General features: G+C 42.0%; 1 protein-coding gene across 5 annotated transcripts in view; it reads right to left on the minus strand.

The window, feature by feature from the left end:
- The window catches only part of OPCML (opioid binding protein/cell adhesion molecule like), an 859,123-nt gene that overhangs the window by 194,850 nt on the left and 649,366 nt on the right, over positions 1-14,907 (minus strand). The window lies entirely within an intron of this gene.

Below are 14,907 nucleotides of genomic sequence, written 5' to 3' on the forward strand. Positions count from 1 at the left end.
GATTAATTATTGATGAAACTTCCTAAATATAGGTTAGCAGTGGCCTGAAACATCCTGAAGAACCGATGATGCAAAATCATTTGTATTCGATTTGGGAACCTATTCTGTGACTATCTCTGCTGTATATTTGTTTTCCATCTTAGTTTTCCCCTAGGCGTATATAGAAATTAGTTTATATTTCTTGAGCACATTGAACACCTCCTGGGAGAAGTGGCCCAGGGGCCCAGGGGCGAGAAAGTGGATCAGCATTTCAAATAGGTCACAGGTAATCCACAAAGCAAACACCGAACCTGTTGTGAGCCCCAAATGGAACATGTTTACCTCCTTGGTGCTGATAATCCCCTGTGCGCCTAAGCTGCCCAGTGCCTCCTGCCACCTACAGCTTATAACATGGATGGGAAATTCACCTGAGAAAGGTGTTGGAAGAAACCCTGCCTGCCTCCTAAGATTTCTGGACAGGGCAGAAGAGATGGTCAGACAATTTCTCCTCCTTCTCACTCTCCTTTCCCTGTGCCCTGAGAGAAAACGGTTTGGCTGAGGTCACCTCTTTTATCTTCACACCTCTCACCTACTTCCCCAACCATGGGAGGCTAGTGGAATTTGCTTTTTGGAGTGTATGACCTGCTGGCTATCAGGTTTAATGTAGAGATAGACATGCCTGTTTGGTCAGGAAAAAAAACACACAACTCGCATATGTGCCCCAGAAACTTAGAACCTGTAAAGGGAAAATGTAGAAAAAGAAACCCTTTATAACTGTGGGTCTGCAGTGAAGAGTATGACTAAAGGGTGAGAGTTGCGCTCACCGAGAACTCAATGCTCTAGTCCTCTAGGCAGAACCTGAGTTGGGGTATCTGAGCACAGAGCAAGGGGTGCCCCCCAGAGGTCCTAGCACAGTGGTCGGCAAACTGGGGCTCGCGAGCCACATGCGGCTCTTTGGCCCCTTGAGTGTGGCTCTTCCTGAGTCTTAGGAGTAGCCTAATTAAGTTAATAATAATTTACCTACCTATATAGTTTAAGTTTAAAAAATTTGGCTCTCAAAAGAAATTTCAATCGTTGTACTGTTGATATTTGGCTCTGTTGACTAATGCGTTTGCCGACCACTGTCCTAGCAGAAGGTAGGAGGTGTACCTTCTGGGGACAAGGCATGTGAATCCAGTGTCTCTAGGTGAGGAGACAGGGAGGAAACACTGCCACTCCTTACCAGGTCTGAACCCATCTGAGCAACAAGAGATCCTTCTGACAGGCTCCGAAGATGGGCAGCACACCCGAGACACTGGCCATAGAAGAGAGGGCACACGCATGTGGACAAGCGGTTTCCCCTGGCAAAGCGACCAGCCTGACAGGGTCAGGGGAACAGATGGCACTGGAGCACCAGGTGACAGCGCTCCTGGAAAGGGAAAGCCTCAAGTCTAGAAAAGCGCTCTCCCTGGTTGGTCGGAGGAATAGAAATAATACCAGCTCCCAATTACTGAGGTCTTTTACGTACAAGTCCACCTAGCGAGCATTCATCAGGTGCCGGGGCCATGACATAGGGGTGGGTGATAATCAGGTGCTTTCAAATTAAAGTAGGAGATTCTTCTATTCTAAATTGTCTTTATTTGCTATTTTTTAAAACTAAAAGTGTAAAATAAACATGTTATACATGCGAGCAAATATAATACAAAAATGCAAAAAGGCCAAGCTAATCATTCCATCCCTGCCCAACTCCTGGTTCCCTGAGATCATTATTTCCAAAACAGCCTGACACTTCTCCTTCCACATCTTACTCCTCACAAACATACATTCACATATAGATACTTTGTGTTGATTTTTTTTTTGCCTGAAATAGAACCACACTCTCATTTTCTTTTAACGTGTCCACACACATCTCTACACACCAGTAGTGAGAGACCTAATTTTGTATTTGTTCTGGGTAACATCAGGGAGATGAGTTTGGGGGGCCCAACTGGACTCTCCACTAGGTCCTGATAATTCAGGTGTCATTAAATGACTCTTGCCCACTTTAATACATGTGTCATTGGTATAAAGAAAAATTAAAGTCATGTTTTTCTGTCCACATCCTTGAGACGTTTACTTCACTTGCCACAACATTTGTTCATTCTATGGGAAGGTCTCCAATTCATTTACAAAGAAGACTAAATCCCAAAAAGACCTTCCCTGCTTTGAATTTTCAAAAGCATTAAAACACACACACACACACACACACACACACACACGCACACACAAACTTATTCATTCCCTCTCGGTTGTAAATGATGGATAAGGCAACCCTATCTTAAGGACTGTTGCGTTTGAGTAACTCCCAACAATGAAGTCCCACTTGTGCAGTTCTGGGACTCAGCCAGCCCGGAGTGAATGGTGGGCTGAGACAGGGTGGCGGGTTGTCTTCTAGTGCCTGGAACCGCACAAATCCAGATGACTATGTGCAAACAAATATTCTTGCTTTTATTTGGGCCAATTATGTAACCCCTTGCACATTTACTGAATTTGTAAAATTTAAGTTATAGTTGGAAAGAATGCACTTTTGGTCTGTGGAAAATATCCCCATTTAAAAATCAAAACATCACAATATGTATATGCATATAGGTATGTATGTTTAATGGCATTTAAATACCATAGCAATTTGATACTCATGATTATCTCTTTCAACATTTATAAATGAGTTCTTCCTTGACAATCATAAAATATGCACCATTCCTTTTTAAAATGTAAACTTGCGTTTCCATTATGTGTCTTCTGTAAGATTTTATCCTGATGTATTGTATTCTTGAAAATCTCTTATTGATCAGCTATCATATTTACATATAAATTTAAATTTCCTTTGTGTTCAGTGACCATAAAGCTCTGAGTAATAATATTTTCTTTTAGAATGAGTTATCAATACGAGGATAATATTGATAAAACAACATAAATATATTGTACATGCTGTTAAGTAATAATTAAAGCTAACGAGTGAGCTTTTACTGGAAATATAGCTCTTAGTAGGATTGATGAGGCTTTTAAAAATTATACCCTGGATAAATATCAGTACTGCTAGAATGAGATAGAGCTAAGGATCAATTCTATTCCTATTCCTTTTTTTTTTTTTTTTGCTTTAAAAGGAACCTAGTTCACATCAGCAAGGATATGGAAATGAAAATCCTGTAGAGAAATGTCACTCAATTCTTTGAACCTTTTCCAAAACATATGCCAAAAATCACAGAGTAATATAGCTTCAAAAATTATTTTAATGATCGCACAGCTGACAATTCAATTAGTTCCTCTTTCAATTTCTTTTAAAGCAATGAATTGGAAAATACCTGACTTGCAAAGGGCTTTGTAACTCGGTATTAAATTCATTCAATTTCTCAATATCTAGACAGTAGACTTCTAATATTTTACCAGGCTTTATCAAATGACTATTAAAGGAAGAAAGTAAAGAAAAATCCTCCCCTGGACAATTACTAAAGTGGAAGCAGTCAGAAAGGAGAATTAGAATTACAATGCAATCTAGGGCACTTTCTCGGGCCGATTTGGGGAAATTTGAGAGCTTGAAATGTATCATTTTAAACCTACCATGCCCTTGTACAACCTACAACTGCAGGTTGAGGTGTATGCAGCCAGTTTAAAGATGCCTAGCAGGGGCTGACTTTGAAACAGTCAATCCAAATCTACCTTCTTGGGCCAGAACATGTTCTCATGCCTGGCCACGCAGCCTGTGGAAAGCCCCATGTCCCCCTAGGGTAGGGCCAGACATATCCCAAACAGGTGAGCAGGGACCAATTTAGCTGCTCTCAAACCTGGGCCTCATTAGCGAGCCTGGAAGGCAAATAGAGGGAGTAACTGGATAAAAGCCATCTCTCAAATGGGGCAGAGCTGAATCACCAAGTCCACACAGCCCTAGCGCCTGAGGAATGACAAAGAGACTTGGCACCATGAGGATGTTGGTTGAGGACAGCTGTTTTCCTCACAGTGTTTCTATGCTTCAGAAGGAGAAGGAGCATCCATGCTTCTTGCTTTCTTTCCTCATAACAGGGCTCTCTTACTGTCCTCTGAACAAAATATGTGTTTAATAAATATGGCTCCTTCCCTGCTGTTTATGGGGATGTCCTGGATTCTCATTAGCAACAAGCGCATGGAGAATTTTTGATGTTAAATAAGGGGGCCCACGAGGAAAGCTAAGAACATTAATATAAACTTTCAGATTTCTTGGAAACTCTTTCAAGCATTTAAAATGTTTACATTCCAAGCTGAAGCTTCCTACTGGTCCTTGATAAGACCATTTTTTATAACTCTATCACAAGAAATGTCTAAAATTATATAGTGATAATTCTGTGCCTGGCACAACTTTAAAACTTTCCATGTATTAAATCATTTGATCTATCCACATTTTACAGATGAGGAAACGGAAGCACAGAGAGATTCACGATTCCTAACCCCCACAGCTAATACTATCAGAGCGGGATCTCAAACTTAGGCAGCCTGGCACTAGAGTTTCTGTACTTGAGGGCTGTGATATTCTCCTAATAAAGAAAGTGCTTGTGAGAACCACAAAAGACGCAGAATAGCCAAAGAAACCTTAAGAAAGAAGAACAACGTTGGAAGTCTCAATGCTAACCAATATCAAACTATACTGCAAAGCTATAATAATCAAAACAACATGGTACTGGCATAAAACCAGACACATAGGTCAATGGAATGGAACAGGGAGCCCAGAAATAAACTCATGCCTATCTACTCAATTAATCTATGACAAAGGAGGCAAGACCATGCAATGGAATAAAGACAGTCTGTTCAATAAATGATGTTGGGAAACCTGGACAGATACATGCAAAAAGAAAAAGAAAAAGAAAGAAAGAAAAGAAAATAAGTCACCTTCTTAAACCATATACCATATAAGAATAAACTCAAAATGGACTAACGACTTAAATGTAAAACTCAAAACCATAAAACTCCTAGAAGAAAACTTAGGTAATAAGTTTTCATTACTGCTGTTAGTAATATTCTTTTGAATATGTCTCCTATGGCAAGGGAAACAAAAGAATAAGCAAATGGGACTAAATCAAACTAAGAAGTTTTGTTTCTGTTTTTCACAAAGCAAACAACCTACTGAATAGAAGAAGATATTCCCCGATGATGAATCCCATAATGGGTTAGAAAATCATACAACTTAACACTGAAAAAGACAATCTGATTTAAAAATGGACAGAGGACCTGAATAGACTCTTCTCCAAAGAAGATGTACTGTTGGCCAACAGACATATAAAAAGATGCTCTAGGTCACTAGTCACCAGAGAAATGCAAATTAAAACCACAATGTCACCTCACACCTGTCAGAATGGCTATTATCAATAAGTCAACAAACAAGTGTTGGAGAGAATGTGGAGAAAGGGGAACTCTCATACACTGTTCGTGGGATTATAATTTGGTGCAGCCACTATGAAAAATAGTATGGAGGTTCCTCAAAAAGTTAAAAATATTACCACCACGTGTCACAGCAATACTACTTCTTACTATCCAAATAAATCCAAAATACTAATTTGAAAAGATATACACCTCTCTATGTTTATTGCAGCATTATTTAAAATGGCCAAGATATGGAAGCAACCTAAGTGTCCATTGATAGATGGTTGGATAAACAAGAGGGGGTACCTATACTAGTATACAATGGAATATTATTCTGCCATACAAAAGAACAAAATCTTGCCATTTGTGACAACATGGATGGACCTAGAGGACATCATGCTAATTACATAAGTTAGACAGAGAAAGACACACACTTTATGATTTTACTTATATATGGAATCTAAAAAATAAAACAAATGAACAAACAAAACAGAAACAGACTCATAGATAAAGAGAACAAACTGATGGAAGCAAAATTGGAAGAGGTGGGGGTAAAAAAGGTAAATATATTAAGAAGTACAAATTGATAGTTACAAAATAGTCATGGGATGTAAAGTACAGCATAGGGAATATAATCAATAATATTGGCATGACTATGTATGGTGTCAGGGAGGTACTAGACTTATTGGGAGTGAATCACTTCATCAGTTATATAAATGTCTAACCACTGTGCTATATACCTGCAACTAATATAATATTGAATGTCAACTGTAATTGAAATTTTTTTTTTAAAAAGAAAGTGCTTGTGTCTTGAGAATCCATGGAACAAGGCCAACAAGAGTTAGTTGGCCTTATCCAATCAGTTTCCCTCACATTTATGGTACTAATTTAATTTTCTCATCAGAGATAAAATAGCTTATTATAACAAAGTAGATATTTGAAAGTGATTTTGTACATCCCTAAAGCACTGCTAGCTATGTGTGAGGAGAGGAGATGGGAATAAGCATCAGAAAGTACAAGGAAATGCCTGAGAGACGTCAAAGGAAAAGGACCTTGCAAGTCAAAGTATCATTTCCAAGGCCACTGAACACGGAAGTTGGGGTTAAAGTGAAGGGTGGATGTGTTTTGTTCCAGAGGAGGGGTGCAGTAGGGGAAATTCCTGCCTTGAAGCAGTGTTTGTCACACTTTAGTGTGCACCAGAATGACCTGGAATGCTTTTCACAAGGCAGATCCCTGCGTCTGACTCCCGGGAGCTTCTGGCCCAGTGGGTTGAGGTGGGCTTACAGGGGTGGGCAAACTTTTTTACTCGAGGGCCACAATGGGTTCTTAAACTGGACCGCAGGGCCAGAACAAAAGCATGGATGGAGTGTTTGTGTGAACTAATATAAATTCAAAGTAAACATCATTACATAAAAGGGTACGGTCTTTTTTTTTTTTAGTTTTATTCATTTCAAACGGGCCGTAGTTTGCCCACAGCTGGCTTAGAATCTGCCTTTCTCACAAATTCCCAGGTGGGGTCAACACTGCCGGTCTGGAGCCTCATATTCAAGAACCACTGTCTTAAAGAAACTAGACAAGAGACAAGTTGGAACTTAATCAAAATAATAAAATCTTCCTGAAAATCGGCCAGCTTTCATTTTTGTTTGTTTGTTACTTTTGTTTTTATTTTTGCATTTTGCCTCTGAAAATACAAAATTAGAAAGAGCCATGATTCACTCAACAGATATTTCAGGAGTGTCTGGTGTGTACTAGACAATGTCCTGAGAGTTACAAATGCTGGGAAAGGCGCAAGGTCGTGCTCCTGAAGCCATGCCCAGTGAGACAAGGAACATGCATAAGAAAATACATATATTAGTTTCAGAGAATAAAAGTAGTGAAAAACATCAGAGTCAGGAATGAAGTGTGCCATGGCGACTGGGAGCATGTGGGGACAGAGTGGTTCGAAAATGCCCCTCGGTGGCCTGCATGCGAATGCCGTAGACATTTACGTGAATCAAGCACCATCTGCCCCGTTAAAGCAATGTTGTAGATGTTTAGCCTGTTTATATATGTGTATGATTTATAATTCGGGGTTTTAGAGTCTATAAGGGTAGATGGTTAGGGCATTTATACCTAGTGTTGTGATTTTCTGTATATGACATTTAAAAAAGAATGCTACCACGGAGAACCCTGAGATCCTTGTCCCTGCCCACCTCTGCCCTTGGCCTTTAAAATGGCCTGCCAAAAATAACATAAAAGAAAATGTAAAAATAAATAAATAAACAAACAAATAAATAGATAAAAGAATGACAATTGCTGCAGAAAGTGAAAATGAAAGACTGGAGAGAAATCATACAAACAGAAAAAAACAGCACCCTAGTTAAAGTCCCCTAGGAACCCCAGGGGGTTGGCATAGGGGGTGTCAGCAGGATGAAGTTTATTTCAGGAGGTGCTCCTTGCTGCCCCGTTCAGCCTTGTGTGGGAGCACATCTTTGTCCCTGGCTTACCAGTCAGTATAGTTCTAAATAATTCAAACTGAATGTGAAAGGAAGCATACAGCTTGGGAGTGGGGCCTTAAGATGAATAACAAATGCCCTTGCCTGCAATTATCTTATCATCTAGTCAATATTCACTTATTTCCATTTTCTGAGCATTCTTATAGCTTTTATGGAGTCTTCTATTTTCCTCAGAAAACTGAGTGATTAAACAAAAATGAACTGGCAGAAAGGATGTCTATATGAGACCCCTACTTATACGATGAGGTTATAAAGATCAACCTCACACTAAGGATGGTCTAGTCCTGCCTGAACGTGAGCCCATGCAATCCGCCTCAGAATCATAGGATCCAGTGGACAACACTATGTCAGCCCACTCAGATTAAAGAGAAAGAAAGACCAACACCTCTGTAGAGTCGATGACCGTAGGGTGTATGATTTCTACCATCTGAAACTCTTACAAAATAGTATTGAATATAAATTGTAATTGAAAAACTAATAAAAGAGAAAGAAAAAAAATGGCCTTCCAGAGAGTCCACTTAAGAAATGCTGATAAAGGTGATAGGGTTGAATGTGAAAACCCCCAAATGCATTTTTTATCAATTTTCTCTTTAAATTTACCCACAATATTAGGTGGTGGTTTTTTTGTTCTGTTTTTTGCTTTCATTTTGTTATTTGCCTTTTGTCATAAATTGAAAGGCAATTAAGCTTCAGGTCAGAACCTTACTTGTATCAAAATACATCAATAATGCCAGTTTGAAAAGCGGGGGGTGGATCTCGCTTTCTGAGAATTCAAAGACCGATAATAAATGGATTTTTTGAAAGGAAAGGAGGGGCAGCACGCCAAAATGAAATATTTTTAGATCAATTCCCGAAGTCTTTTAAATTGCACCAAGCTGTTCTCCTGGGAAGTTTTAACTACTCAGTGATTCCCTGAATTACACATGCAGCCAACTCCATAGCATTACCGAGGGCTTAAATTATGGAAGAGAAAACTTTATGATTCAGATGGTGGAAAACTCAGCAAGAGTAATAACCCTGCTGGCGGTAATGTTTTAATGTTTGCTGATAAGGTGTTGGTGGAGGAGATCTGAGGGCGTCTGTGGGAGCGTGGGGCGGCATTGGAGCAGCTTAGAGAGGGCCAGGGTAGAAACAGGTCAGCTGTTTCAGCGGTGCAGACATGGGCTGTGAAGGCTGAGGACACATGGCATCTACACCATCTAACTAGCTGGTGGCACACCACACACAGCAGGGGGAGTGGAGAGTCACGTTAATACACAGAGAGGTGCCCTAACTGGTTTGGCTCAGTGGATAGAGCGTCGGCCTGCGGACTCAAGGGTCCCAGGTTCGATTCCTGTCAAGGGCATGTACCTTGGTTGCGGGCACATCCTCAGGAGGGGGTGTGCAAGAGGTAGCTGATCGATGTTTCTCTCTCATTGATGTTTCTCTCTATCCCTCTCCCTTCCTCTCTGTAAAAAGTCAATAAAATATATTTTAAAAAATACACAGAGAGGGTGCTAGTGAGTGAGTGTGTGTGCATATGTGTGTGCATGTGGGTGTATGAAGGGGGAGGGTTTGCTCCTTTTCTCTCCAGAGAAACATATCAAGTGCAAGCAGAATGAGGGCCCTGGGGGAAAAAAAAACAAAAACAAAGAAAACAGAGCCTAGCACAAAACCAGAGAATGTGCGGGTTATCCTGAAAGCATGTCACCTGAAGCAGAAAATCGGCTGCGGACGATGAGGTGTGGTGGTTCCAGCCGTGACTGATGATGTATGAGTCCATCAGGACAGTGCACGCTGTGTCTCCGGCAGGCAAGGGGGGCGCTTCCGCCACCCCCCGCATAGTGGGGGCCCTGCCTGCACCCAGAGAGCAACTCCTCACACCTCACCGCCCACGTGAGGAGGCCAGGGGGGAGGCAGCTCAGGACAGAGCCCCTGGAGTGGTCCAGGAAAATGGAGGGAGGGCTTATGTGGAAAGATGGCTCCACAGGGAGGTGGACATTGCTTACAGCCACAAAGAGGAGTGAGCTGCATGGCTGTGGGAGGAGAGAGGAGAATTCCTCTCGTGGTAATAGAAGGGAAAGCACAGGGGAGCGAGGCATCATTATGAAAGGACAAAGCAGGCAAAAAGGCGGGGACAGTCGGAAGAAAATAACGAATGATTGAGCTGGCTTCTTCCCACACCTGAAGTCGCTCTGTGAGCTCACAGGATGTGTTGGGGAGATAACTTTATTAGATTCAATATATAAGTAAATACTCATGAGATTGGTCTTATTGAATGAGAACCACTCTAGATGAGGTAGGAGAAAGGTGATGACTGATGGAGAGCAGTCAAAGTCAAGGTGAGAAAGGATGGGATGTGAAGCGCATGAAGGAAGGGTGCTTCATCTGCTGCATCATCAGAGCAGAAAAAATAATGGAAACAGATATGTTTGGAGACCTGGCTATGGGAAAGCAAAGGGGCTAATGAGGGATGCTTTCTATTTTCTCCAAAGTAGAGGGCAAACTGGTCAGTGGAAGGTAAATAGGAGAGTAGGAGAGAGGGGAAGGCAGATGCAAGAAAAAGTGAAATGGCTGCTGCATAAACATGTGAGCAAAGCTCCCGGAGGTACCAGGATTCATAGGCGGTGCTGAGGTCCCCTTTGCCGTCCTGGCCCAGGATTCATGGTGACAGGGCTCTGTCAGCTTCGAGCATATTCCCCGGAACCGCTCAGCTGCTCAGCTGCAGGCAGAGAGAAAATGGATAGTTGGGCTCATCTAATGTTGGGACAGGCCAGATGAGCGAGAGAGAGCAAGCCAAGGATTAAAGAAATTAAAAATGATTGAGTAAACGGGTAAGTGAAGAGAGGAGGGGCTGATGGATAGAAAGAACCTGTTGGGTTTCATACAGCGGGAGCCTTAATGAGGCCCTGGAGCAAACGAGTTGGAATGAAAAAAACTGTACATGTCGGGAAGTAGAAATACATGGTGACCGCGTCATGATGGCCCTGGTCAGTGAGGAACTGAACTAACCTGAAGGCCAGATGGATCACCCAGGTGGACCCTCAGAATATGGAGAATGATGTTGGGAGATGAGAGCGCTTTTTTTTTCTTTCTTTCTTTTTGTTTTTAAATAGACTTTATTGATTTTTACAGAGAGAAAGGGAAGGGGATAGAGAGTTAGAAACATCAGTGAGAGAGAAACATTGATCAGCTGCCTCCTGCCCACTCCCTACTGAGGATCGAGTCCACAACCAAGGTACATGCCCTTGACCAGAATTGAATCCGGAACCTTCTTCAGTCCACCTGCCGATGCTCTATCCACTGAGCCAAACCAGTTAGGGCCACTTTGTGAGCTTTGAGGACATATGCAAATTGAGTATTAGAGAGATAGTGCATTGTGGTGCTAAGAAGAAGGCTTAGTCATCAGACAGAAACTGAGCTGCTGGTTCCCTGAGGTCCTGAGCTGTCCCGTGGATAATATGCTACATGTAATAAACCCTAACACCTTGTTTCAGGCTGTCATGCAGGTCTCCACCATTGTTTTTAATACAATCGTAGGCCTATTTCCAGAACATACAAAGCAAGCATTCTATAAACTCAAATTTAAGTTGTGATGGATAATTTGACTGCTACGTGGGGATTTTCACTGGGACAGGCCCCATGATAGGGAGGTTTTGTCCAACATCTCAGAACCTCCATTTGCCCATCTGTGGAGTGGGATGGACGTCTTTACCTCCTAGTTTTATTAAACATGATTTTGAGGCCGAATGAAGTAACGCATGTATAAGAGTCACAACTGTACCTGATGAGGAGTAAATACTCTTTAAACAGAGCCTGCTCTATTACTATTGTCAGAGAGCTCCCAGTTGCTCCCCTGGAAAAATAGAATTCAACTTCCTTTATCAGGGTGTGTATGCTAGTTTGAGCAAGTGATACTGAATCCATTTGCCTATCATTTTCCAAAAAGTTGGGAAGCCTTCTCTTTCTGTATTTTCAAATCTGTGAAGAATGAGATTTGATTTAGGGCTGTTTAAGCCCATTTCAAGGCAGGTTATTCTGCGGGTGAACAGATTAAAAATAACATGCGGTGTACATTTTTAGCATTACCTAGCAAATCAAGCCAGTGTTTTTCCAGCCTACATGTAGATCACTTCTAATGGGATTTTCCTTTTCCCCCCGATTTCTCACCCTTCAGAAGTATTTTGTACTTGACCTACATAGAGTTCTACAGTAGGGTTTCATCTCTTGCTAAGGTTGATTTTCTCAGCTACAGCCATTGAGAGAAACTCTAACTTTTGTATTTTTATCAGGCCTCATTCACAGTGTGTTGACACAGTGGTTGATGGGCTGCTTTCTAGATTAATGACCAGTGGTTGCTAAAATGCTGTATTTCTAAAAATACATAATTGAGAGATCAATCAGTTACAATTGTGCACACCTGAAAGAGGATTCAGCTGGCCCGCAGGCCCCACAGCGTGGGCGGTGGTGTCCTTGTCCCAGGCAGCCTTACTCTATAAATAGGACAACGCTGAGCCTAGAAGAACCAGGCACCCAGAACATTCCATTCTCAAGCTGATTGAGACCTTACTGCAATCACATGCAAACTGTGTAAGTGCTGGACCGGATGAGAAGATGGGGATGACTGGGGACAGGCTCACAATGGAATGAATTACCCTAGAGCAGTGATGGCGAAACTTTTGAGCTTGGCGTGTTAGCATTTTGAAAAACCCTAACTTAACTCTGGTGCCGTGTCACATATAGACGTTTTTTTGATATTTGCAACCATAGTAAAACAAAGATTTATATTTTTTATATTTAGTTTATATATTTAAATGCCATTTAACAAAGAAAAATCAACCAAAAAAATGAGTTTGCCTGTCACCTCTGACACGCGTGTCATAGGTTCGCCATCACTGCTCTAGGGCGCAGTTTCAGAACAACATCTTTCATTTCTTTAAGAGGCATTGGCAGCAAATCTGCTGCAGGACACTGAGGAAGAGTGGAAATTATTCCAAGGGTCTCACTCCCCACCCAAGGAGACATCATTAGCCGATGAAACAATTTTTCAGAGGCAGTGGTAAGGGTGCATGCATTTTAGGGTGCACAAAGGAGGAGCACCGATGTTAGCAAAGGGTCTCTCTACAGAACTGGGCAAGTTGTGGGTGGATAGCCATGTCATATTAGGAATCACCACTTGGCTTTGGGATGCCTCCTTTTCCCCACTTTCCTCTTTTGTGACTTTGTCTTAAAAGGTAGTGCTCACCATAAGGCAAAACCATTTCAGAAGCAGTGAACCAGTGGGTAAAGAAGAAAATTGTCTTTTAAGTTAAGAATGATCAAAATCTCTCCTTTCCCATCCTTCACGCCCCTGCCTCCCCCCTCCCCCCAACCCCTTGCCTCTCTGGTCTTTGTCTTGGCACAGAATTCCATGTGGAGCTGTAAAGGTGACAAGGGCATTTGCTTTGACTCCTGTCTAGACAGCTATTTCAGAACCTGCCCCATGGCTAGTCAGGGACGCCTTGCAGAGCCACCCGGAAGGATCCATGTTATTTATTTGTCACGTGGCTCCCACTCCCCGGTCCCTTCCTCCACACCCCCCACAGCTTTTAAAATCCAGCCTCCCCATTTGTTCATTACAGCTGGCGAAGAAGTGAGCAAGGCAAAATTAAAATGTTTCCCCGAGCACACAGCGTTTTAATTCCATGCAATAGATGATCCTGACATATTTACTCATGGCCATGTCTGTCTCAGTATCATCCATGGAAAAGTATAAATTAAAATTTTAAATTAAAAGAACAGAGTCTGGGGAGCTTGCTATCTTTTTGAAGAATGGAGCCAGTCAGCCACTGGCTCCCAGCATGAGGATCCTGGGAGCAAAGGCTCTGGCAGTGCAGAAATGAGGGCCGTGGATTTCCCTGCAAATCCCTTCCCCATATAATGCCAGGGATCATGGGATCCCGCAGACAGACCGAACGGCCAAGGTCATTCTTCTTTCCCCAAACGGCAGAGCAAAGCCCTCCCTCCCCTTTAGGGTGCAGATGAAACTTATCAGAAGCTCCTAATGGACTGATTAATTCTCAAAACCAAAAAATATGCTGGAAATGGATTAGCATTCTACGACAGGAATTTTGTGCAATACACTGGTTAAGAGAATACATATTTTAACAAGAGGTACATAAGCTCCAATCATAGGTCTATAATTTACAAACTCTTGATCCTTTGTGTGCATCAGTTTTCTCATTTATAAACATAAATCGTGGTTTTAAAATGATAGACTGTAGTGAATATTAAAAATATAATCATTTTAATACCACTTTCAAGGTTCTGAGGCCACAGTAAAGAGTCAGTATAGGTCAGTGGTCGGCCAACTGCAGCTCGCGAGCCACATGCGGCTCTTTGGCCCCTTGAGTGTGGCTCTTCCACAAAATACCACGTGCGGGCGCGCACGTACAGTGCGATTGAAACTTCGTGGCCCATGCGCAGAAGTCGGTATTTTGTGGAAGAGCCACACTCAAGGGGCCAAAGAGCCACATGTGGCTCGCGAGCCGTTGGCCGACCATTGGTATAGGTTTGCGATTATATTTCTAGAACTATTCAAAACTAAAGAATGATGATACCCAAAGCATTATAATAATTTTGACTATTGGGGTTAATTTTATATCAGCTCTAACGTTTGGAAAATTAAGGAGGACTTCCACCTCTTTGGGTTCCAACCCATAGAGCAAGCACACTGTCTGGAGAGTGGAGCAGAGACTGTGTGTACAAGATTGTGGCTTTGTGGCCAACCAGGAGGCCACTAAATGTGAGTCTCCATCTGAGGAGACAATGCATCTGAACAAAACCTCATTTGCGTTTTTAAAAATAAAATCCTCATTACACAGGCAGATGGGCAGAGACAGATGGGAGAGGACCCGGAGTAGTCTCTCCCCAGTGCCTGTCCATTCTCACCGCGCTTCTCCTGCAGAATGTCAATTCTGTTTGTTTAAAAATGGATGTTATATATTTTTAATAAACCAATCATCTTTTCCAGCAGAGTGGCTTATTTTATAGAGATTATGCGAGCTGGCGCCCCTTAAAAACTAAAATTGAAAGCAGGCAAAAATCTTTCCCTGGGCCATGAGAGGCC

This window comes from Myotis yumanensis, unplaced genomic scaffold (genome assembly GCF_028538775.1).
Source record: "Myotis yumanensis isolate MYYU_CA2020_CCGP unplaced genomic scaffold, mMyoYum1.0.hap1 SCAF_19, whole genome shotgun sequence".
In the NCBI taxonomy this organism is placed as follows: Eukaryota; Metazoa; Chordata; class Mammalia; order Chiroptera; family Vespertilionidae; genus Myotis; species Myotis yumanensis.